We start from the raw sequence: 21544 nt of genomic DNA on the forward strand, positions 1-21544 counted from the left end.
GTGCTGAGGATCATTTCGTATTTCCAAGCACTAGAAAGCTGTGCTGTGCCAGAGAAAGGCATCTGTGTGTCAGGCAGCCTTCACCAAGGCATGAGCTACAATGGCGTGGACCATGAATTCCATGTCAATGAGTCAACAGCACACACTAAGTAACACCGTTGAACAGAAACACACAAAAATCAAGGTTCTAAATTAGACTGTTGGTGAACATGTGGTCAGAGACTCACAGGAACATAACCCTGTATTTCCTGCAAGTGCAACATCCAGTATTTGTGTTTACATTATGAGAAGCTGGACGAAACTCCAGAATTCTACACTACATTTATAACTCTTCTCTACAGTCTAGGATTTACTCAGGGATATTTGAGACATGAGAATAAAGAGAGGGAGAAAAGAACAGAGGAGATTGGACCCATCCTACACCCGAGTGACTCCTGAAATGAAGCCAGGTTGTGGGAAGGGTGAGCAGTCAGCTGTGTTACTGGGAAGAGCTCCCATTCCCACTAACTGCTTTCTCAGTGAAGAAATAGGAAATGGCTTTTTCCTGGGGCTGTGTAGGATGACTACACTTCCCAGGGTCTTTAAACTCCTGCCACAGAGCGGATGCCTCAAAACAGACTAACTATTGAGCATTCTTCCTTTTCCCAATCAGGATAAAGTTCTCCTGATGAGAATGACCCAGATGCCACATTTGGGAGAGTGTTAACTCATCTGCAAAGGGCTCTATTAGTCTATATAGACAGTGCTTTCTCTGAACAGGAATTGCATGTTGAGGAATAAGTACTTTCAAATGTCCTTCTGGGATAACATGCTCCCTAGGCTCCCAATGTGCACTCATAATATTTGTGTGAACATAATTATTTGTAGCTTGTTACCATTACAAGTTACAACTGTATATACATATATACTCCTCTCCCAAGTTCTCTTAAAGGATCTTTGCTGCTTAAAATCTTCTATTTAAATAGTTACTGGCAATTATACAGGTATGACCCAAACAGACAGTAGGAAGCGGACTATTTACTTCCTAAGAAGCTAGAATAACCAGCCCAAAATATTCAGAACTTTTCTTCTCCACACCCCACATGAGTCCACCCTTGTTGATAGTCAGCAGTTGGCAAGGCTACCTGAGTTTCTTAACAATCTGCCCGCTATTTTTTAAACATTTATTTATTTACTTTATGTATATGAATATACTATTGCTCTCTTCAGACATACCAGAAGAGGACATGGATCCCATCACATATGGTAGTGAGCCACCATGTGGTTTCTGGGAATTGAACTCAGGACCTCTGGAAGAACAGCCAGTGCTCTTAACCACTGAGCCATCTCTCCAGCCCCACTGTTTTCTTTCTTGACTTTGGCACAATAGATGTGACTATAATGAATATATAGAACACAAGAGAGCCCATAACCCATACTAGAGTTAGCCTACCAGATTAATAGCTAACCTACAGTACTGGGCCCAATCCAATAATCCAAAAGATAATAAATATGGTGGCACTGAGCAGTAGCATAAGCAGTACGGTTAGTAAAGGGAAGAAACAGCCGTGTTGCAGCCACCATACTAAACAAATGAGTGACACGAACTCCTGAAACTCTACCTTCCAACAGTAGTTATGGTCATCATCTAATCGTATGAGTGAGGCCGAATAACTTTCTAGTCATCTCAGAACTATGAAATGTAACAAGGGAGCAGCATTGCACTAACATTTTTTTTTATTAAACTCAAAATCCTCCAAGTATACCTGCCATCCCAGTTGCCGTAATGATCTGGCCTCGGGAAGATGCTTTCAGGCAAACTAAAGTCCCTAAGAAGCACTCTGGGCCTCCTTCATTGGCTTCACGTGACCTTGGTAGACAGCTGGCATGAACCCAGGCTCTCTCTAGACCCTGGAGACTTTTGCTTTTGAAGACCTATATTCACACACCTGTCTCACGGCCTGGGGTCAGGTGCAACCGACCTCTCCAGGGCATCGAAGGTAAGTTCTGACAACATATCAAGGTGACTTGCAGAAACAATGTTTCTGTTCAGCATTACTGTCCCATGAGTGCCCTTCCATGCCCTTTCTGACTAACGTGGATGTAGAGAAAGAGCGTCTGTCTTTGTTCTCTTGAGCCCCAAGTAGCAAGGGTTCTTAGTCTGCTCCCTTCACTTTCTTCTTTTGCTTCACACCTGTTCAATCAACAAATTTTATTGATCCAGCTTCAAAATGGTTTCCTTAGCTTTAGTGTTTATTGAAAACTTCACTCGTGGTGTAATTTATTCATGATGTAAGGCTGAATGGTGGCTTTTCATTAACTGAGAACTATTTAAAACTGAGCACTATAATCTTGTGGTGGTTTGAATGAAAATGGCCCCCGTAGACTCACAGGAATTAGCACTCGTAGAATCTGCACCTTGTTGCACAAATTGTTGTGCCTTGTGGCTTTGTTGGAGGTAATGTGACCCTGGAGGTAGGATTTGAGGTCTCAAAGCTCAAGCCAGGGCCAGTGTCTCAGTCTCCTCCTATTGTCCACCCATCTGGATGTAGCGTTCTCAGCTCCTTCTCCAGCACCGTGGCCTCCTGCATGCCACTATGCTTCCTGCCATGACAATAATGGACTAAACCTCTGAACCATAGGTCAGCCCCAATCAAATGTTTCCTTTATAGAAGTGATATGATCATGGTGTTTCTTCACTGTGATAGAAACTAAGACATACCACAGATACAGATGTATTCAAAAGTAAATTTGTTACTTTTCTTTTTCTATTTTTTTTTTCAGAGCTGGGGACCGAACCCAGGGCCTTGTGCTTGTTAGGCAAGCGCTCTACCACTGAGCTAAATCCCCAACCCCAATTTGTTACTTTTCAACCCTTAGCTTCATGTGAGGAAAGTATGTAGTCTGTTGAAGACCTACAGTCAGTCAGTAAGCAGCACCAAGCACTGGACCTGTGGGGGAGGTCAACTTAAAGTACTTCCCACTGTTGCTGTGCTCACAGATGGTGGGGGCCACAGGAAGCTCCTCAGCAAAGACAAGAGAACTGCAAGGCTGAGCTCAGCAGAATGCTGACCCACAGAATCATGGGTCAGCAAAGCCAGCGCTCTTAACTCTGCTTGTTTTGCAGCAACAGAAACTAACAGATGAGTTGAGGATAATTTTGTTATGTGTAATTTATACGGGAGAAATGTAAGACTTAATCAAGTCCAGCAAGTGGCCGGGCCACAATTCATAGGGAGACAGAGAGCAGTTTCAACAACCAGCTGTTCCACTACCAGTCTTTGTAAAGTGTTAAGATGAGAAATTACAAACAAGAAGTACCTCAAAGGGAGATCGCTTCAATAAGATTCAACACAGTGGACCAGCATTGATGGTGACATAGAATGCTATTACCCTCCTAGAGACAGAAGCCTACGGTTTATGTAAGAAGATAAGGCTCACCTTTGTGAAGTGTTACCAGAGGCCATTCTTAGTTACCATTCTTAGTGTTTTGTGCGCTTCATATCGCTTGCTGTTCAAACACTGGGAAGAGACTATGCATGATTCCTGTTTATGCCATTCCGAATTATTCTAGTTCCTCGATTATCACACATTAGAAGAAAGGGCACAGAATGTGGGGATAAGTTACTCAAGGTCAGAGCTAATAAATAAGTGACAAGGCTGAGATCTCAGGCAAGAGGGCTTGATGTCCAAGGCCAGGTTTCTAAAAGCATTACACAGTCCGTTTGTCCCACAATGTGGATTTTATAAAAATAATGACAGGTTCCATTCCAGTCTCAGGAAAGAGCACGTAGTTGCTGATGTGGCACGTTGGCCTAGAAAATAACACAAGTGTCAACAGTAAGTCCTCCTGGCCAATGAGATTATAGGTGGCTTTTATTTTCTTGGTATATTTCTGCATTTTCTGAAAATTTTTGGTGATGAAAGTTTTCAACTTTGACTTTGGGAAATATATTACTATTTTGAAAAATCTTAACATGTTTGTTAAACCTTAAGATAAGTGGGTGCATAACCCAGTGGTAAGTATGCTCTGAGATTGTGCAAGACCCTGGGTCCAAACAACTGAGCTAAAATTAATTAATTAGCAATACTTTTAACTGCATAAAGTTTCACATGACTATGTAAAGAAATGCAAATTAAAACAATCAATTAAAGTAATTAGACCACTAAAACAATTGTTTATCTTTGCAACAAATGGGCAGCTTTTAAATGTCAGTTTTCAATGCTTGCTGGAGCCCGGGAAGATGCTTGCCTGGGGCAGTAGTGACACAGTGTCTCTGGAATTGCATTTAGCAATTTGTGTGAAGAAAGAGTCCATACCCTATGAAGCAATAACAAGGAAGAAGTGCTTAAATCAACAAATCAGAAGAAAAATACAAATCCAACAATAAGAAAATGGGGAGATGCCGTAACGCACGGACAACACAAGAAATGAATGCAGCCATTAAGTCGTGCTCCTGAGGAAGAGTTACTAGCATGGGTTTCCCTTGTTACTTCACTGGGTTCCTTACAGAATAGAACATAACATGACAAATAGCAATGTGATTCATATGTGATTGTGTGCATGTGTGTGTGTGTGCACGTGTGTGTGTGTGTGTGTGTGTGTGTGTGTGTGTGTAAATGTACCAAAACTTTCTGTATTACCACTGAGTAGGGACTTTATGAGTGCTCAACTGTCCCGAGCAAGCTCCTTCTGACTCAAGGATACACTGAAACCAGGAAATCCTGAGAGGCATGGATAGTTAGCAGGAAGGGCTTTGACACTGGATCTTGCTCTGTCAGCCACTGCCCACTTCAGTTGTGGCCACCCTGAGGGCAGCTGCTGAAGGAGTTTGATCAATGTCCTCACAGCCAGGTTAAAGCTGAGGATGGCTTGTTCTGTTGTGTTACATCACACAACGCAGTGTCATAAAGTTAAGCACTTAAGACCCAAGTTTAGCAGTGAGCATCGCGTTTGTGAATCCCCAAGAAGAGGACATGAGGGAATTATAGGCGCTTCAGGACATCACATACATAGGAGTCTCCCATGAAGGCAGAGGAAGTTGTAGCTAGTCTGTGTGAGGTTTATTTGTACCTATTTAAAAAACATACTGGGGGGAGGAGGAGGGACCAGTGGAAATCAAAATCAAAAACAAACAAAAAAACCCAAAAAATATACTGGTATATACTACTTACTGCTTACTGCTTGTGAGCTAAGACATCTGGAGCAAGATTTCCAAATCTTAATATCATACATTGAATGTAACTTCAGTAAACAAGTATCAACTACCAGGTTACTTACTTACCAAGGCTACCTTCCAGGACGAGTCCAGGAGGCTTCCACAGTTTCTGGGTTACAACTAGCTATGACACCACTCTTGTTAGTGTATTTTTAATAAATGTGTTAAAATTTTCATCTTAGCCAGCTAGCTCCCAAATAATTAAGACTGAACCACTATATTTCTTTAACAAGCTTTAAGGGCACAACTGAGCAGTATTACTCTATTTTAATTCTCTCGAAAGTAACCTGGCTACCTCCCAGCCAAAATCCCCTATGGCTTTCTCTGCTGCAGTTGTTTTCTCATAAGGCTCTCCTGAACTCTCTCCTGTGGATAATCCTTGCTTCCACCTCCTTCTGCCTCCCTCCCTAGCTGGGAAGAATTTCTGCCTGTATTCTCTCCCCTGCTCAGTCATTGGCTAATCAGATTTATTGACAACTCAGAGAATAAGTGGGGAGCAATCCTTACACAACTTTGAGGCCGGAGATACTTAGAATAAGGAGTGCACCTAGGTATGGAAGCGCAGAAAGCAGCATTTGAATTGCACAGTGCACAGAAACCTTCTGCCTGCACACTGCTGCTATCTGCCCTGTGAATGGAAGCAAACAGGCCAGGATGGAAACTAACCTAGACTTCAGTTCCCAGTCTGAATCTCAGCTCATGACTCATGAATGTCAAGGTTCTTCCCACCTTTTCTCCATCTACTCTGAGCTGAGATCGTGCAGGGAGGAGTTCTGTGAGTGCTTGTAAATAATTCATACAAATTAAATTAGGGAAATGATTTACTAGGCAAATCCATGGATACAGTAGCACTTTCTGATTTGGATCATAGTTAAATACACATTAGATTTGATGTAAACCATCATTTCTTAGTTTCCCATTTGCTCACAGAGACACACAAAGTATGGCAGGACATATGAGTAGAAATAGACCAGAAAGAAACACCAGGCAGGATGGCTCAGCCTTTATCCCAGCACTTGTGAGGCAGAGGTAGATGGATTCCTGTGAGGTCAAGTCTAATCTGTTCTACATATAGCAAGTTCCAGGCCAACCAGGACTACATCGTGAGACCCTGTCCAAAAGAAAAAGAAAAAAGAAAGAAAGAAAAGAAAAGACAAAGAAAAATGTGGCATAGACCCAAACGTGTTTTACAATCAACAATGACACAAAGCAGATGCCACAGTGTCCGTCCATGTATTGCCACCTTTACGTTATAAATTGACAGAGCATTTTAGGGTCGTTCCATTTATTGGAATTCAGCATGATCATTATGCTGTCTGGTCCTGTCCTCACAAGCCAGGATGGTTCTTCCAAACCCTGATTTGCATGATGCCCCCCACAAGGTCAGGAAAGTCAAGGAGCACAGAGTCATTTTTAGGAGTAATAAGTGAGTGAGTGAATGAATGAATGAATGAATGAATCTTATGGGCCAGAGGGGCCGCTGCAGTCTCCATTACACAATCTTCAACTCTCACTCTGAAAAATAATAAGGACAAGTATCAAGTAAAGGATAGTTTCTAATCTTTATAAGCGGGAGACATAAATTACAGTTAATGCGGTTAATTCTAATCATCATGGATCTATCAGATAATTAGCAAAAAGCCAACACATGTACATTAGGGAATAATTTGATCAATGGGCAGAATCTCATAAAGTACAACCAAGTACGTTTGACCTGAGCAGTGATGTGTGTGGAGGATTGTTTAGTGTATGTACCCATGTTTCAAGTGGGTTACATGTAATTACATACATGGAGCCCAGTGAAGGTATTGGTATTCTCTCTCACCTTCTACCTTATTCCTCTGAGACAGGCTCTCGCACTGAACCTAGGGCTCACGTTGTTCTTACTGTTTTCTCTGACTAGGCTGGGAGCAGGCAAACCCAGCGGGCCCCCATCTTGCCCCTCTCAGTGCTTGGTAAATGGGTTTGCACAAGACTACCTCCACCTTGTGGATACTGCAATCCAAAGTCTATTCCTCGGGCGTATATGTCAAACTACACCAAACACACTCACTCACTAAGCCAGTTCTCCAGCCCCAGTGATTTTTAATTCGAAGAAACCTCTCGGATTCAAACATGTAACCCCTTCTTCCCGTGACAGCAAGAGAAAGCTGAAGAGTTTGCGAGCAGATACAAGTTCACCCTGAGCAGATGACGCACCTGGAGGCAGACACCCTGAAACAGATGGTGAGGATGCTTGAGCCAGTGGGAGAGGCCTGGATGCCTCCCTGGCTCTCCTGCTCTCAGCTGTGAAGCACAATTGTGTGAACAGTCGCTTTGTTTCGGTAACAGATTCTCAGGCACTAATAGTAACAATCAGGCAGCAAGGATGGGGTGACCCTCTACGTGCACAAGAAGCTGAAAGATGGTGCTGATGTTGTCAACCCCAGCACCTCATGTGTGTGTGTGTGTGTGTGTGTGTGTGTGTGTGTGTGTGTGTGCATGTATAGGAGAGTGATTATTTTTAATCATCGTTGAGATGAAAATAAAATAAATTGGAGATTGACTTACACACTCAGATGGCTTTGTGCCGTTGCGTGTGGTAACTCCTAGCCTTTTGAGCCACTTATTTAAGTTTAGTGTCTTTAAGTTAAATAAGATGTAAAAATAGGGCCCTTGGTTATGTTAGTTACATTTTTTTAAGTGCCAACGGATTATATGCTGCCATCAGCAGCAGAAGAGTCTATGGTTCTGTGGAACACCACAGGCTTGGTTCTCAAAGAATTTAAAGACTGTAAAGTTTATTTCACTTTGGAACAAATCCAACAATAAGATCTTGATCTGTCATCTGTAAAATTCTGGCCACCTTTTCCCAGAAGGGGGGTGAAGGAGAGGTCAGGACAAAATGATCTCTGTTAATAAAAGAAACTTACACTCTATCTCCCCAGCAAAGATCAGAACAAGTCAACCTCAGATGGGACGTGACATTAACAGCCCGAGAGAATGATGGAGAAAGAGAACGTGAAGCTGAACAGAACGAGTGCTCTGCTCGGTACACTTCAGGCCAAAACCGTTTTGTGCCTCCTGCGCTCTTATTCTCTTGACCTCTGGCAGAAAGCAAAGCCCTGGAGAGAAAGTCTAGACCTTAGGGAGTACACTTCCTGTTCTGCCCTCTCAGGAATACTCCGGTTTGATAGAAGTGGAAGACAAATCCACAAAGGGATGCGTAATTTCAGCTTCTCCACAGAAACAGAACCAACAGAAGATATTTACAGTCAGTGACAAAGAGGCTGGCAAGTCCGGATCTATCAGGGTCTTGAAGTAAAATTCCTTGCACAAGGAACTTTCGTCTTTTCAACTGATTGTGCAAGGCCCACCCACATTATATGGAGTAAACTGTTCTTCTTGGGATCCACTGGTTAATGCTAGCCGCATCTAGCCTTCACGGCACTACTTAGACTGATGCTGAGCTCGCTGTTCTCACTGCTGAGACACGGACATCACGAGGGATGGGTGTTCGGAAACCCTTAACGTGGGGTCCTCGCAGCAAGCTCCCTTGAATTTTGCCCATAAGGGAAATGCAAAGCAAGAAGAGGCGTTAGTGATCATGATAACTGCTGTAATGGCAGACAGCTATTGTAGCTGCTCCCGTCTGACTCATGGAAGTGTGTGGACCACTATGGGCTTTCAGAATAGATCGTCGGATGTCACCACTGGGATGACTTTGGAGAGAGTAATGAGTATGGCCTCCCTTCCAAAGCCTTCCTAAGACATAACGAACTGGAGCCCCATCTTTCTTGTTCATGATTTATTTTGTTGTTGTTTTTCACATTACATCCCAATCACGGTGCCCCTCCCAGGGCTGTCCTTCCAAATCTCTCTCCCCATAGTCCCCTCCCCTTCTCCTCAGAGAAGGAGAAGCCCTCTGATAGTACCACTCCACCCTGGGTCATCCAGTTGCAGTAGGATTAAGCACGTAAGCGCATCCTCTCCCACCGAGGCCCAACCAGGCAATCCAGCAAAGAGATCCAAGAGTCAGAGACAGCCTTCTGCTCCAATTATTAGGGGACCCATGTGAAGATCAATCTGCATATCTGCTACGAAGGTGGGGAGGCCTACGTCCAGCCCCCACATGCTCTTTGGTTGGTGGTTCAGTCTCTGTGAGCCCTCATGGTCCCAGGTTAGTTGATTCTGTAGGCCTCCTTGTGGAGTCCTAGACGGCTCCGGCTCGCTCACATCTACACCCCACTCTTCCACAGACTCCCCCGAGCTCTGTCTGATGTTTAGCTGTGGTCTCTTCATCTGCCTCCCTCTGCTGCTGGATGAAGCCTCTCAGGAGGCAGCTATGCTGGGCTCCTGTCTGCCAGCATAGCAGAGGATCATTAACAGTGCCAGGGGTTTGCAATCACATTTTTTATATATAAGTTCCTGCAGCAGGTTCGACACCTGCCCTAATGCTTAACGTTCCCAAATGAAAGACACACACATACAGCCTTTACCCTTCGATATGCCTTATGGGTCACTTCCTAAACTCCACGGCATTTGTTCACCTCCCGCCAATGATCCCAAGTTATTACTTCCTAAAATCCTACGTTTTGTCTTGGCTGCCTTGGACCCACAGGGCTGCCCAACTGGGCCGCACCCTCCCAGTTCCTTCACATGCTGGCCTCCTCGCCCTCCACTATTCTCAGGCATGGCGTCTCTCCTCTCCTCCTTCTCCTGGCATGGCAAGGCTGATTTCCTTCTTCCTCCTTCCTCTCCGTCCCAAGACCTGGAATCCTAAAAGCCCTGCCTCTGTCTGCCTACCCAGCCATTGGTTGCTGCCATCTTTATTTACCAATCAGAACCAAGTGGGGGCAGGGTCCTTCAGCGTCTTCATGCCAACACTCCTGTAAGCAAGATTAGATGGACCAAAATTAACATTATAATACAAGCAGCATTAGGCCACACCCACTTCAGGGGTTGGCTCTCTACCAAGGGATGGGTCTCAAGTTTGGCCAGCATTGGTTGGCCGTTCCCTCAGTCTCTGCCCCATCTTTATTTCTGCACACCTCGTAAGCAGGACAAATTTTGCGTTGAAGGTTTGTGGGTGCGTCGATGTCGCCCTCCTTCCACTGGAAGTCCTGACTGCCCATCTTCTTGAGACATTTGAGAAGTAAAGAAATATTCATTAACTACTTTAAGCACTTCCTGTATAGGAATAAAAGAGAAAGAAAACATTAAAATAGCCTTTCTAGGCTCTTAATTTCCCCTGGAGTTGGTATATTAAAAAAGAATGAATTTATTGACCTAGAGAAATAATTCCTTCCCTGATCTTCATGGTTTTATAAGAAGTAGGTTTTTCTTATTTCACTGAGATATAATTGACAACTCATGTGTGTTTAAAGTGTACAAGGTAATGTTCTGTCCCATATCCTGAAATAAGTTTCCCAGTTAAATCGATTATCATATCTATCTCCTCACATGGTAGAGAGAGAGCTCGTGTGCTTAAAATCTATATTAAGGACAGAAACTTCAAACCATAAGACAAACACAATCTGGGCATTCGTGCACGGCATATTAACTGTATAGTAAGTTGTACCTAATTGTACAGTTGGGATTTTCTGAGAGATACGTATCTCAGGAGGTCTCCTTAGATCTCCTTCTGCCTTTACTCCCAACTGCCAAGTCTCCCTTGATGTCCTACTGAGCAGGGGCATTGGTTTAGCAATCCTTCCTCCCCACAGACTTAGGGTTAATCTCCTTTCTTTGCTACTTGGTTTGGAAGTCTACCATAAACCCTACAGTTCACAAGGCAACTGCAGCTTTCTGCATTCACCAGGCATGGTACTTGGGGATCACTTTTAGAAGCATTTGGCCTGATTCTGTCCCACTTCCAATATTTATAAACGACATTCCCTGTGTCTGTTCATTCCACACAACAACACAAACTCCGTGACCCCTAGTTACTCTGCACTCCTGACTAGAGAGGAAAGATCATTAGAATTAGTTATTTAAGTCCATAAGCATACAGGCTCATTCTCTCTGTTGGAGCAGGCTTCTGAAGCTTCCAAATCCCCCCCCCCCCCCCGAGGTAGTTAGGCCTGTATCTGAGTGCAGTCATTCCAACACTCAGGAGGGTGAGGTAGCTTCCAGAGCTACACAGTCAGATCCTGTTTCTAAACCAAAACAAAGGATTGTATCTAATCAAAGTGACTTTTCATTCAATAATCTAAATGAGTTCAGGAAATGAAACTAATAAATTCATTCACATGGTACAAAAAATAGTAAACGAATAAATAAAACAACAAACAAATAAATAGCTCCTTCATAACTCAGCCCCTGCCCACTTTCCCAGCCCCTGCCCACTCTCCCACATTACAAACTGATTCCCGCTACATTCAACTACTGTCCCGCACTCCACTTTCTCAAGTTCAAGCCTCCCTTTGAACTACTCAACATACGTGTTTCTCAAAAGGCCCCTCTGACCTGCACTCACCACCCAGGTCTTGCACAACCACTAACCATGGAAGCTAGTTACTAGACTTCACCTCCAATCCTTTGTTTTCAGAACAAAGAACAAAGATGAATTCCTCACCAGAATTCATCTGATTACATTTCAGGGTGGGGCTTCCTGTGTGTTTATCATTATCTGTGAGCTCAATTTCCTGTCTCACTCCCACCCAACACCTAACACACCACCTGCCAAGATAAATTCTTTAAAAGAGATGGATGAAGATCCATGGAACACCCTCCAACAGAAACAGTTCCTCGGGCACAGATTAAGCTACACAGCTCTCCTCAATCCTAACTCTGTTCACTACAACCCCGTGTCTCAGGCCTTGAGAATCCAAAAATGGGAAGAAAGTTTAGACACCTGGTCCTGTCCAGAGACACTCTAATAAGAACCAGGATGTACTCACAATTGAGAAACTGATTCCTGCTATCTTCAACTACTGTCTTTCATACACTATAGTGTCTCCAATACCCTGTTCTTACAAGAGGGCTCTACCTGGGTTGACTGTGACACAATGAAGCATGACTGACCTCCTCTGCATACGACCAGAAAAGCTCCCCCACTGACCTACCACTTTCCATTCTTTAACCGACTGTCACGTGGTGGCGCTTGTTTTGTTCTGCTCACTTTGTACATGTAGAGTGTCCAGAGGTTAAATGAGCCACCTCCTTGGCCCAATTCTAAGGACTTTCATGGTATCATAAATGGGTTTTGTTTCTTAGTTTTTCACAGTTAGATTATTTATTTCTAGAAATTCTATCAATTTTTGTGTTTTGACATTAATATCTTTTGATGCATTTCTTTATGAGTCCTAATGGCTTTTTATAGAGTTGGGGTTTCCTATGCACAGGATCATTTACAGCCTTTGATTTCTCTTATTTTTCAATACTCCCAGTTTTATATCAAACAAAAGCAGGGAGAGCAGGCATGTTTAAGAGAGTGAGTGTGGTGGTTTGAATGAGACCATCTCCAATTGGCTCATGTATTTCAACATTTGGTCCTCAACTGGTGGCTCTGGTTGGAGAGATTTTACAGCTGTAGCCTTGTGGTGAAAGTGTGTCATGATGGGTGAGCTTTGAGGGTTGACAGTCACATCATTCCCATCATATCTTTCTGCTTTTGCTTGTGGTCCAAGATCTGAGCTCTCAGCCTCTGCTCCAGCCACTGTGGCTGCCACTTGCTGTCATGCCTCCCTTCCATGACAGATTCTATCCCTGTGGAATGACAAGCCCCAAATACACTCTTCCTTTTGCAAATCAGGGTAGCCATGGTGTTTTATTACAGCAATAGGAAAGAAAGTACAGTTACTTTACAATGGGTTAGAGTAAGTTCTAGATCTTAAAGGGAAATCTTCTACCTTCTCCCCATTTGACTGTGATTATAGCCGTGAGTTTTTCCATGCTTCATATACATATTATATGTATACATATACATATGTACATGTATATATAATATGTATGTTTTTAAAGAGCACTGAAATAGACTTAGAGAGCTTAAGAAAGTTATAAACACAGAACTCAGTGAGCTAAGGGGTACAATTACACTAAAGAAATAACAAAATTACTTCGAGAACTGTCTTGACTGACCCAAAAAGACAAATACAGAGAATTATGAGAAGTGGAAACTTGTTCTCACCCACCCACCCTGATGTCCATTAAGAAGAGAAGCAAATTTTTGACTCTAAAAGTGCAAATTCTGCTTCATCCAGAGAAATACACCCTTTTCACTCTTCCCTATTAAACTCAGAAGAGAAAGAAATCCCATGCAGCTTTCTTTTTAAAATGACTATAAAACAATACCGTCATTATAGAAATCAAAACCAGAAAAGAAAGGAACAAGTATCTCCAGCACAGGCTAAGGAAGGCTCGCTTTGTCTGAACCCTAAGCCCCTGGCAGCTTAGTGAGTGCAGGGCGAGCACTGTGAGTTAGTTAGACAAAGGCATGAGAGGAAGCACTTCATGGAAGAAAAACCTCTGTTTCTCATAATAAATTTTCCTAAAAGGATTTGCCCTCAGATTAAACAATAATGAATAACAGGAGGCATCATGGAGGGTGTGGCTTGCCTTTGTGTTTCTTGACAAAATTGTGTTTGAGCTCGATAATGTAGGTGCTGGTGATACTACAATTGTATAGTTTTACCAAGGTGTCTAAGAATGTAAGTCACAAGGTACAGTCTGGCTTTAAGTTACACATGAGCAAACATCACCACTGTAACCCAAAAGAGACGCCAGTCCAGTGTGGCATCCAACAGAACTGGCTTTTGTCTTCAGATCTACCAAAGGCTACAAGGAGTTGCCAGTATCTTAGTAAATAAACGATCGTGCCAAAGAACAATGGTGCCAATGGGATTTTTAAGGAAGCTTTGATGTTTTATTATAGTCCAAAGCCTTTAGGAGTGTCGTTTGTTCCCATCTTTATGTCAGAAGCAGGGGGATGGCTGCTCTTATTCTGTGCAGTAATCGTCAAGTGTTCTGTAAAAGGTCAGGGCCTGCTCTCTGGCCAGGGCTGCAGGGAACAAGAAGTGGGAGGGAAAGTCTCCAACCAAGAGCAAACAACTGAGCTCAGACAGCAGGGAGACAGGGCCACCGAATGCTAATGAAGAACAAGAGTGAGGACAAAGACAGAGCACAGAGGCCCCTGGGGCAGATGGCAAAGGTGAATTTCAGAAGGAATGATTAGAAACTGTTGAAAACCCCTTCTTTAATTGCTGAAGCCAAGAAGAAAAATAACAAAGACTTTAGGAATTCTGGAGTATGGGTAAGAGTGTTTGCAGTTTGGGAAAAGTCACACAAAAAGGAGTAATGACTACTCCTTGATCCCAGCACTTGAGAGGCAGAGGCAGGCAGATCTCTGTGAATTAAGGCCAGCCTGGTCTACAGAGTGAGTTCCAGGATAACCAGGGATACATAGAAAAAGATGTTGTTTTTTTAAAAAAAAAGAAGAAGAGGAAGAGAAGGAAAAAGAAAGAAAAGGAAAAATCACATGATGTATTATACAAATATTATTAATAAAGCAAAGATTTGTGTTATGTTTATGCCTCATGTTTGTGTTAGGTGACATTTGTAACTGTATCCACATATGGACTTAAAGTCCTAAGTCTGTTCCTATCACAAGTAAGTGAAGAAGAGAGATGAAGGATCCTATGGACACAGGTGCAGGACGGGAAGAACTGAGAAGGGCAGCAGGTCACTTGAATGGCAGTCTGTTCTCACTGCTTCCTGGTCTCATGACAATGTACAAGAGACAAGGCTTGTGGTCGCAGTCCCCTGGTTCATGGGAAAGAAGTATGAGGAGAGTTTAATGGAAAAAGTTCACAGTGCTTAAGACGGTGCCATTCACAAAGAAAGTAATGATACATTTAGAGATTTCTGGAATGGGGGGAGAAAGAAAAATGCCAAGAAAGTTGGGTGGGGGCAGGGAGGAGAGAAAGGTGAAAGGGAAAGAAAGAGGGAAAGAGGAAAAGCAACAAAGAAGGTTCTTGTTATGCCCAAAGGGAATCTTAGAGCCTTAGAGATTATTGGATTCAACACCAGTTTTTCAGATAAGAAAGAACAAAGAGATCTGGGAAACACACTGCAAGTTTTCTGTAAGTAGACTTCTCTCTGTAAGAGAGAAAGGAAGAAAGAAAGGAAGGAAGGAAAGAAGGAAGGAAGGAAGGAAGGAAGGAAGGAAGGAAGGAAGGAAGGAAGGAAGGAAGGAAGCCTACAGCATTACTTTAGAAAAGTTTGGTAATTTATGGTCTCAGGTAGGGGCTAAGCGTTCTCCTGACTGTGTACATTTATCACCTGAACTTTTTTTTTTAACCTTCTTTGAACTTAGTCATCTGAACGCCTTCTCCAAAATTTAATGAATAGTATTTCATATTCCATTTAAGTTTAAAGTTAAAGGAGCCATTGAACATTTTATTCATTACAAGCCTGCCAAGACTGGGCATGTAGTTTTTTTGGAGTAAATAATTATTACCTCTTTGTTACTTTAACAACTGTCTCTAAAGACAATTTGGCCCAGACATGTCAATTAAAGGCAGAATCATTAGTTCTTGGCAGTAACAGCCTTTTGATAGCTTCTACCGTGCCCTAGCCAAACTCTAACAGCTGTAACCACAGAGATTCATTCCACTGCCCTATCGACTGGCTGACTTTAAATTGTAGGCAGAAAGAATATATGCAAAGGAAAAAGTTGTTCCTTTTATTCCCCAAGGGAGAAAGTGATCTGCTTCCACTAGTTCCGTTGTCAATCGTGTTTATTTACGGAGTGCACAGTATGTTTACATTCTTTCACTCCCCCTGAGAAAGTCCAACTCACTGGAACAGACACTTGCCATGGGATCTTGATTAATGGTTGTTTTTTCTTTTAATTATTTATTTTTTGAGATTATAATTACATCATTTCCCCCTTCCCTTTCATCCCTCCAATGCCTCCCATATCTCTCCTTGTTCTTTTTCAAATTTATGGGCTCTTTTTTTTTAATTAATTTTTATTTTACACACGCTCCAGTGCGCGCGCGCGTTTACACACACACACACACACACACACACACACACACACACACACATTCTTAGATATGCAAGCACAGCCTGCTCAGTCTGTATACTCTTACCTGCATGCCTGCTTTCAGGGCTGACCATTTGGTGCTAGACAAACAACTGGTTGTTCTTCCCTACTCACTGCATTCCTCAGTGGCCTGTCGTTCTCTGTGTATGGTTGGGCTCCTTACCCCACCTCAGCATGCCTACTGTTGTTGTCCTACTGTTGTTGTCCTACTGTTGTTGTCCTACTGTTGTTGTCGTCCTACTGTTGTTGTCGTCCTACTGTTATTGTCCTACTGTTGTTGTCCTACTGTTGTTGTCCTACTGTTGTTGTCCTACTGTTGTCCCTGTTTAGCTCACATTTAGTGGCTCATGTTGGTGAGGCTTAATGAGTGTGATTTATGACATACCTAAGAGACACAAGCTCCCAGCAAAATCCCTGTTCTCATGGTGCTGACCTTCTTTTTCCTCTTCTTCAATGATTCCTGAGCTGTAGGTGCTGGAATTATGTACTCTGCATCTTGCTTGGCTATGGTTCTTTGTAATGGTCTCTGTCTCCTTGGTGAGGGGTGAGGACCACACTTATCTGTGGGTATAAGGACAAGCACTCAGACTGTGGTTAAGGTCTATGCTGATTCTGCTTAATTTTCATCAACATACATCTATCTTTTGGGTCAATTGCACCTTAGGATTTGATTTGGTTTAACTACTTAACTGGATTTCTCAGCTTTTGATTTGGTAAATGCTGTCAACTACATTTTAATCAACAAACACTAACAAGATGGGTTAAGGTCATTTAAATCTTTAAGTATTGGTTATATTCCCCTATCCTTACGAAACATTTAATAGTTAAAGAAGAATTGTCTTATTCAGGGCTTTATTGCTGTGAAAAGACACCATGACCAAGACACCTCTTACAAAGGAAAACATTTGATTGTGGTTGGCTTACAGATTCAGAGGTTGAGGCCATTATCATCATGACAGGAAGCATGGCCACATGCAGGCAGACATAGTGCTGGAAAGGGAGCTGAGAGTTCTACATCTGAATCCTGAGGTGTGGGGGGTGGCTTGAGCTTCTGAGACATCAAAGCCTACCCCCACACATCTCCTCCAACAAGGCCACACTTCCTAATACTGCCACTACCTATGGACCAATGGGGGACATTTTCATTTAAACCACCACAGAATATAATGTTTAGTTTCCAAATAATTCCCAGTTAGCAAAAACCTACCATTCAGCTTTGTCATGAGTAAATTACTGAAGGAGTAAAGTTGTCAATAAACACCAAGCCAGGGAAAGATGGATGATGATCAGGGAAGACCTATGCTGTCCATCATCATTGTCATCATTGTCATCGTCATCATTGTCATCGTCATAATTATAGTCATCTTAACGTCTACAAATGTTTACTGTGTACCATAGGCTAGCCATAAATAACTCAAATTTTTGTTTGTTTGTTGGATTTTGGCTTTTTTGTTTGGTTGTTTGGTTGGCTTTATTTTTTTTTTTTGTTTTTGTTTTTTGTTTTTATTTTTTGTGTTTTGAGGCAGGGTTTCTATGTGTAGTCCTGGCTATGATGGAACTCACTCTGTATAAGATGCTGGCCTGGAACTCACAAGATTCACCTGCCTCTGCCCCTGCCTCTGCCTCTGCCTCTGCCCCTGCCCCTGCCCCTGCCCCTGCCCCTGCCCCTGCCCCTGCCCTCTGCCCTCTGCCCTCTGCCCTCTGCCCTCTGCCCTATGCCCTATGCCCTATGCCCTATGCCCTATGCTCTCTGCCCTATGCCTCTGCAAGTGCTGGATTAAAAGCATATGCCACTACTGCCTTCCAATCACTCAATTTTTATAACAAACTTTAAGGATGGGTGATAGTGTCCCTATTTACAGACAAGAACATAGAAAGTCAGAAAAGTTATAGACCTCTTGGAGGTCCTCAAGAAGTAACATTTTATTGTTGTTCTGTAAGTTTCCCCAGCTATGAGAGATTGGTAGAGAAAGGCATAGGCTATAATAGAATACTAGTAAGAATGTTACAGTTCACTGAAGTAGAAATAAGATGGAAAAGGCAGGCTGGTGTATCACATTGGCAACCAACCAACCACCACACACACACTCACACTCACACTCACACACACTCACACCACACACACACTCACACACACACTCACACTCACACCACACTCACACTCACACTCACACTCACACTCACGCCACACACTCACACACACCACACACTCACACTCTCACACACACTCAGACACACACATACACACACATACACACACTCACACTCACACTCACACACACTCACACCACACTCACACTCACACTCACACTCACGCCACACACACTCACACACACTCACACTCACACTCACACACACACCACACTCACACTCACACTCACACTCTCACTCACACTCACACACACTCACACACACCACACACTCACACTCACACTCACACTCACACACTCACACTCACACACACACCACACTCACACACTCACACTCACACTCACACACACCACACTCACACTCACACTCACACTCTCACTCACACTCTCACACACTCACACACACGCACACACACCACACACTCACACTCACACACACCACACTCACACTCACACTCACACTCACATTCTCACTCACACTCTCACACACTCACACACACTCACACACACCACACACTCACACTCACACTCACACTCACACACTCACACTCACACACACACCACACTCACACACACTCACACTCACACACACCACACTCACACTCACACTCTCACTCACACTCTCACACACTCACACACACGCACACACACCACACACTCACACTCACACACACTCACACTCACACACACTCACACTCACACACACCACACACTCACACTCACACTCACACACACTCACACTCACACACAGTCACACACACCACACACTCACACTCACACTCACACTCTCACACACTCACACACACTCACACACACCACACACTCACACTCACACACACTCACACTCACACACACAGTCACACACACCACACACTCACACTCACACTCACACTCTCACACACCACACACTCACACTCACACACACTCACACTCATACACACTCACACCACACACACTCACACACACTCACACTCACACTCACACTCTCACACACACTCAGACACACACATACACACACTCACACACACTCACACTCACACTCTCACACACACATTCACACTCTCACTCACACACTCACACACACTCACACTCTCACACACACTTACACACTCACACTCACATACACACACACATATACACATTTATATACTCAAGTCACATTTTTGAAAAATCAGTCTAATAATAAGATATAATCAAGTAGTGAAGAGAACTAGTAAGCAGACTTTCGTGATAAGAAAAAGATAGGAACAAGGAAAAGAACATTGGAAAAGAAGACATATATTAAGAAGTGTCATATTCTGAATCTGAGCAATCAGAAAAAAAAAAAAACAAAAAAACAAAACAAAACAAAACCCTGGCTCTGAGCTGAAGCTGAGCCCTGAGCACACACCAAACACTATCCTGTCCTTGACAGACTTGGCAGAAATGAATTTGCAAAGACGATGATCACTTGAGAGGATGATTTTCTGAAGTCAGTTCTGTGACACACATGGATCTTCCTCAGATTTCCTGCCTCCAACAGTCCAGTTTCCATCTTCCAAAGCTCAGCCCCTAGTGTCCTTTCTCTTCCAATCCTGCTCTACAGACCAAGCTTCGTTCTCACAGCCCCAAAGTCCGTGACTCTGTTGATTATGCTCTAACTCCAGACTGAACTCAACCTGGGTCTATGCTCTCATCCCTCTCTGCTGTGCTTGAGAATCGATCCACATGAAGACAAGTTGACATCTCAAAGGGACACATCCTCCAATAATTGAGACAATGTCACAGACAAAAGAGTAATTTTTTTCTTACTCCAAGTCTCTAAGTGTGTGTTAAAATAAGCCATTAAGCATTTAAAGTTCACCCAGAGACTAACATAATCCTAAATACCTAGTGGATAAATACCATAAAGATGTCTGACTGAGCACGCCCATGAGTCTTTGACTGTGAAACAAGGGTTGAAAATATTGATTTGAAAAATATTGATGAGAAAAATCAGTAGAACTAGAGAGTTCAAGGCCTGGAGAAAGTAAATACAGCAATCAGAAGCTTGATCAACATTGCAGAATAGAGTTCTTTTCTTTTATAAAAAATGAAAAGTGGTGTTGGAGACACAAAGAGTTTGAAATGCACTACAAAAAACACAACAAACAAACAAAAACAAAAACAACCCATGAAGGGGCTGGAGAGATGGCTCGGTGGTTAAGAGCACTAACTGCTCTTCCAGAGGTCCTGAGTTCAGTTCCCAGCAACTACATGGTGGCTCACAACCATCTGTAATGGGGTCCGATGCCCTCTTCTGGTGTGTCTGAAGAGAGTGACAGTGTACTCATACATAAAATAAATACATCATTTTTAAAACAACCCATAAACTATTGAACAAAAATAGTCATGAGGAGAAGCCTTAAAGTTCAGATATCAACCCTGTGAGTACGACCCAAAACAGCAGTTTCAACATCACTGCCCAGCTTAGAAAAATCCTGCAACACTTGACAACATGGAGTCCAAAACTCTGATAATACAGCCAGCCATGTGAGGACTAAGAAGTCTTCTAGAAAGGGACCAGGCTATCTCAAGTTTAAGAATCACACCCTTGGACTGGAGCAATGGCTCACTAGAACACATTGAACTTGCAGAGCATCTGGGCTCAGTTCCCTGAACCATTAGGTGTCTCCCAACTGCCTATAACTTCAGTTTTGAATCCCTTCAAACATAAACTGTACACACACACACACACACACACACACACACACACACACACACATGCATACTAATAAATCAATATTTTAACAAGCTAATAAAATTTTTAAAAGAAAAAACTCACTAGACTAGAATCTCTGAGCAGGGGCTAACCCTAACCCTAACCCTAACCCTAACCCTAACCCTAACCCTAACCCTAACCCTAACCCTAACCCTAACCCTAACCCTAACCCTAAAGAGAGAGGAGGCATCTCCATGCCTTGATCTCTTCCAGGGCCACCTGGAAATCTTACCATGTCCTTACACCGGAAAGGAATTTTGAGCTAACACTACGATTGATACCCTATGGATAGCCGTGCAACAAAGCTAGAAATAGGTCTCAAGAAGTCTGCAAAAAACAAAATAACATTAGAAACTAAAACTAAATTTCTAAATTATTCATCAAGGAGATAAAATTCATTTTGGAAATTATAAAAGACTTAGTACTA

The 21544-nt window shown here is 42.9% G+C and overlaps 1 long non-coding RNA gene across 1 annotated transcript; it reads right to left on the minus strand.

Annotated features, from left to right (window-relative positions):
• Nucleotides 1-8076: 8076 nt before the first annotated feature.
• Nucleotides 8077-10363, minus strand: LOC120098594 (uncharacterized). Its single transcript, XR_005496953.2, has 3 exons — nucleotides 10229-10363; nucleotides 10015-10066; nucleotides 8077-9537 (listed from the first exon to the last, which is right to left on the minus strand). It is a non-coding gene; the product is annotated as an uncharacterized LOC120098594 (long non-coding RNA).
• Between the last annotated feature and the right edge of the window lie 11181 nt (nucleotides 10364-21544).

The sequence above is a fragment of the Rattus norvegicus genome, chromosome 19, assembly GCF_036323735.1.
Source record: "Rattus norvegicus strain BN/NHsdMcwi chromosome 19, GRCr8, whole genome shotgun sequence".
Classification (NCBI taxonomy): Eukaryota; Metazoa; Chordata; class Mammalia; order Rodentia; family Muridae; genus Rattus; species Rattus norvegicus.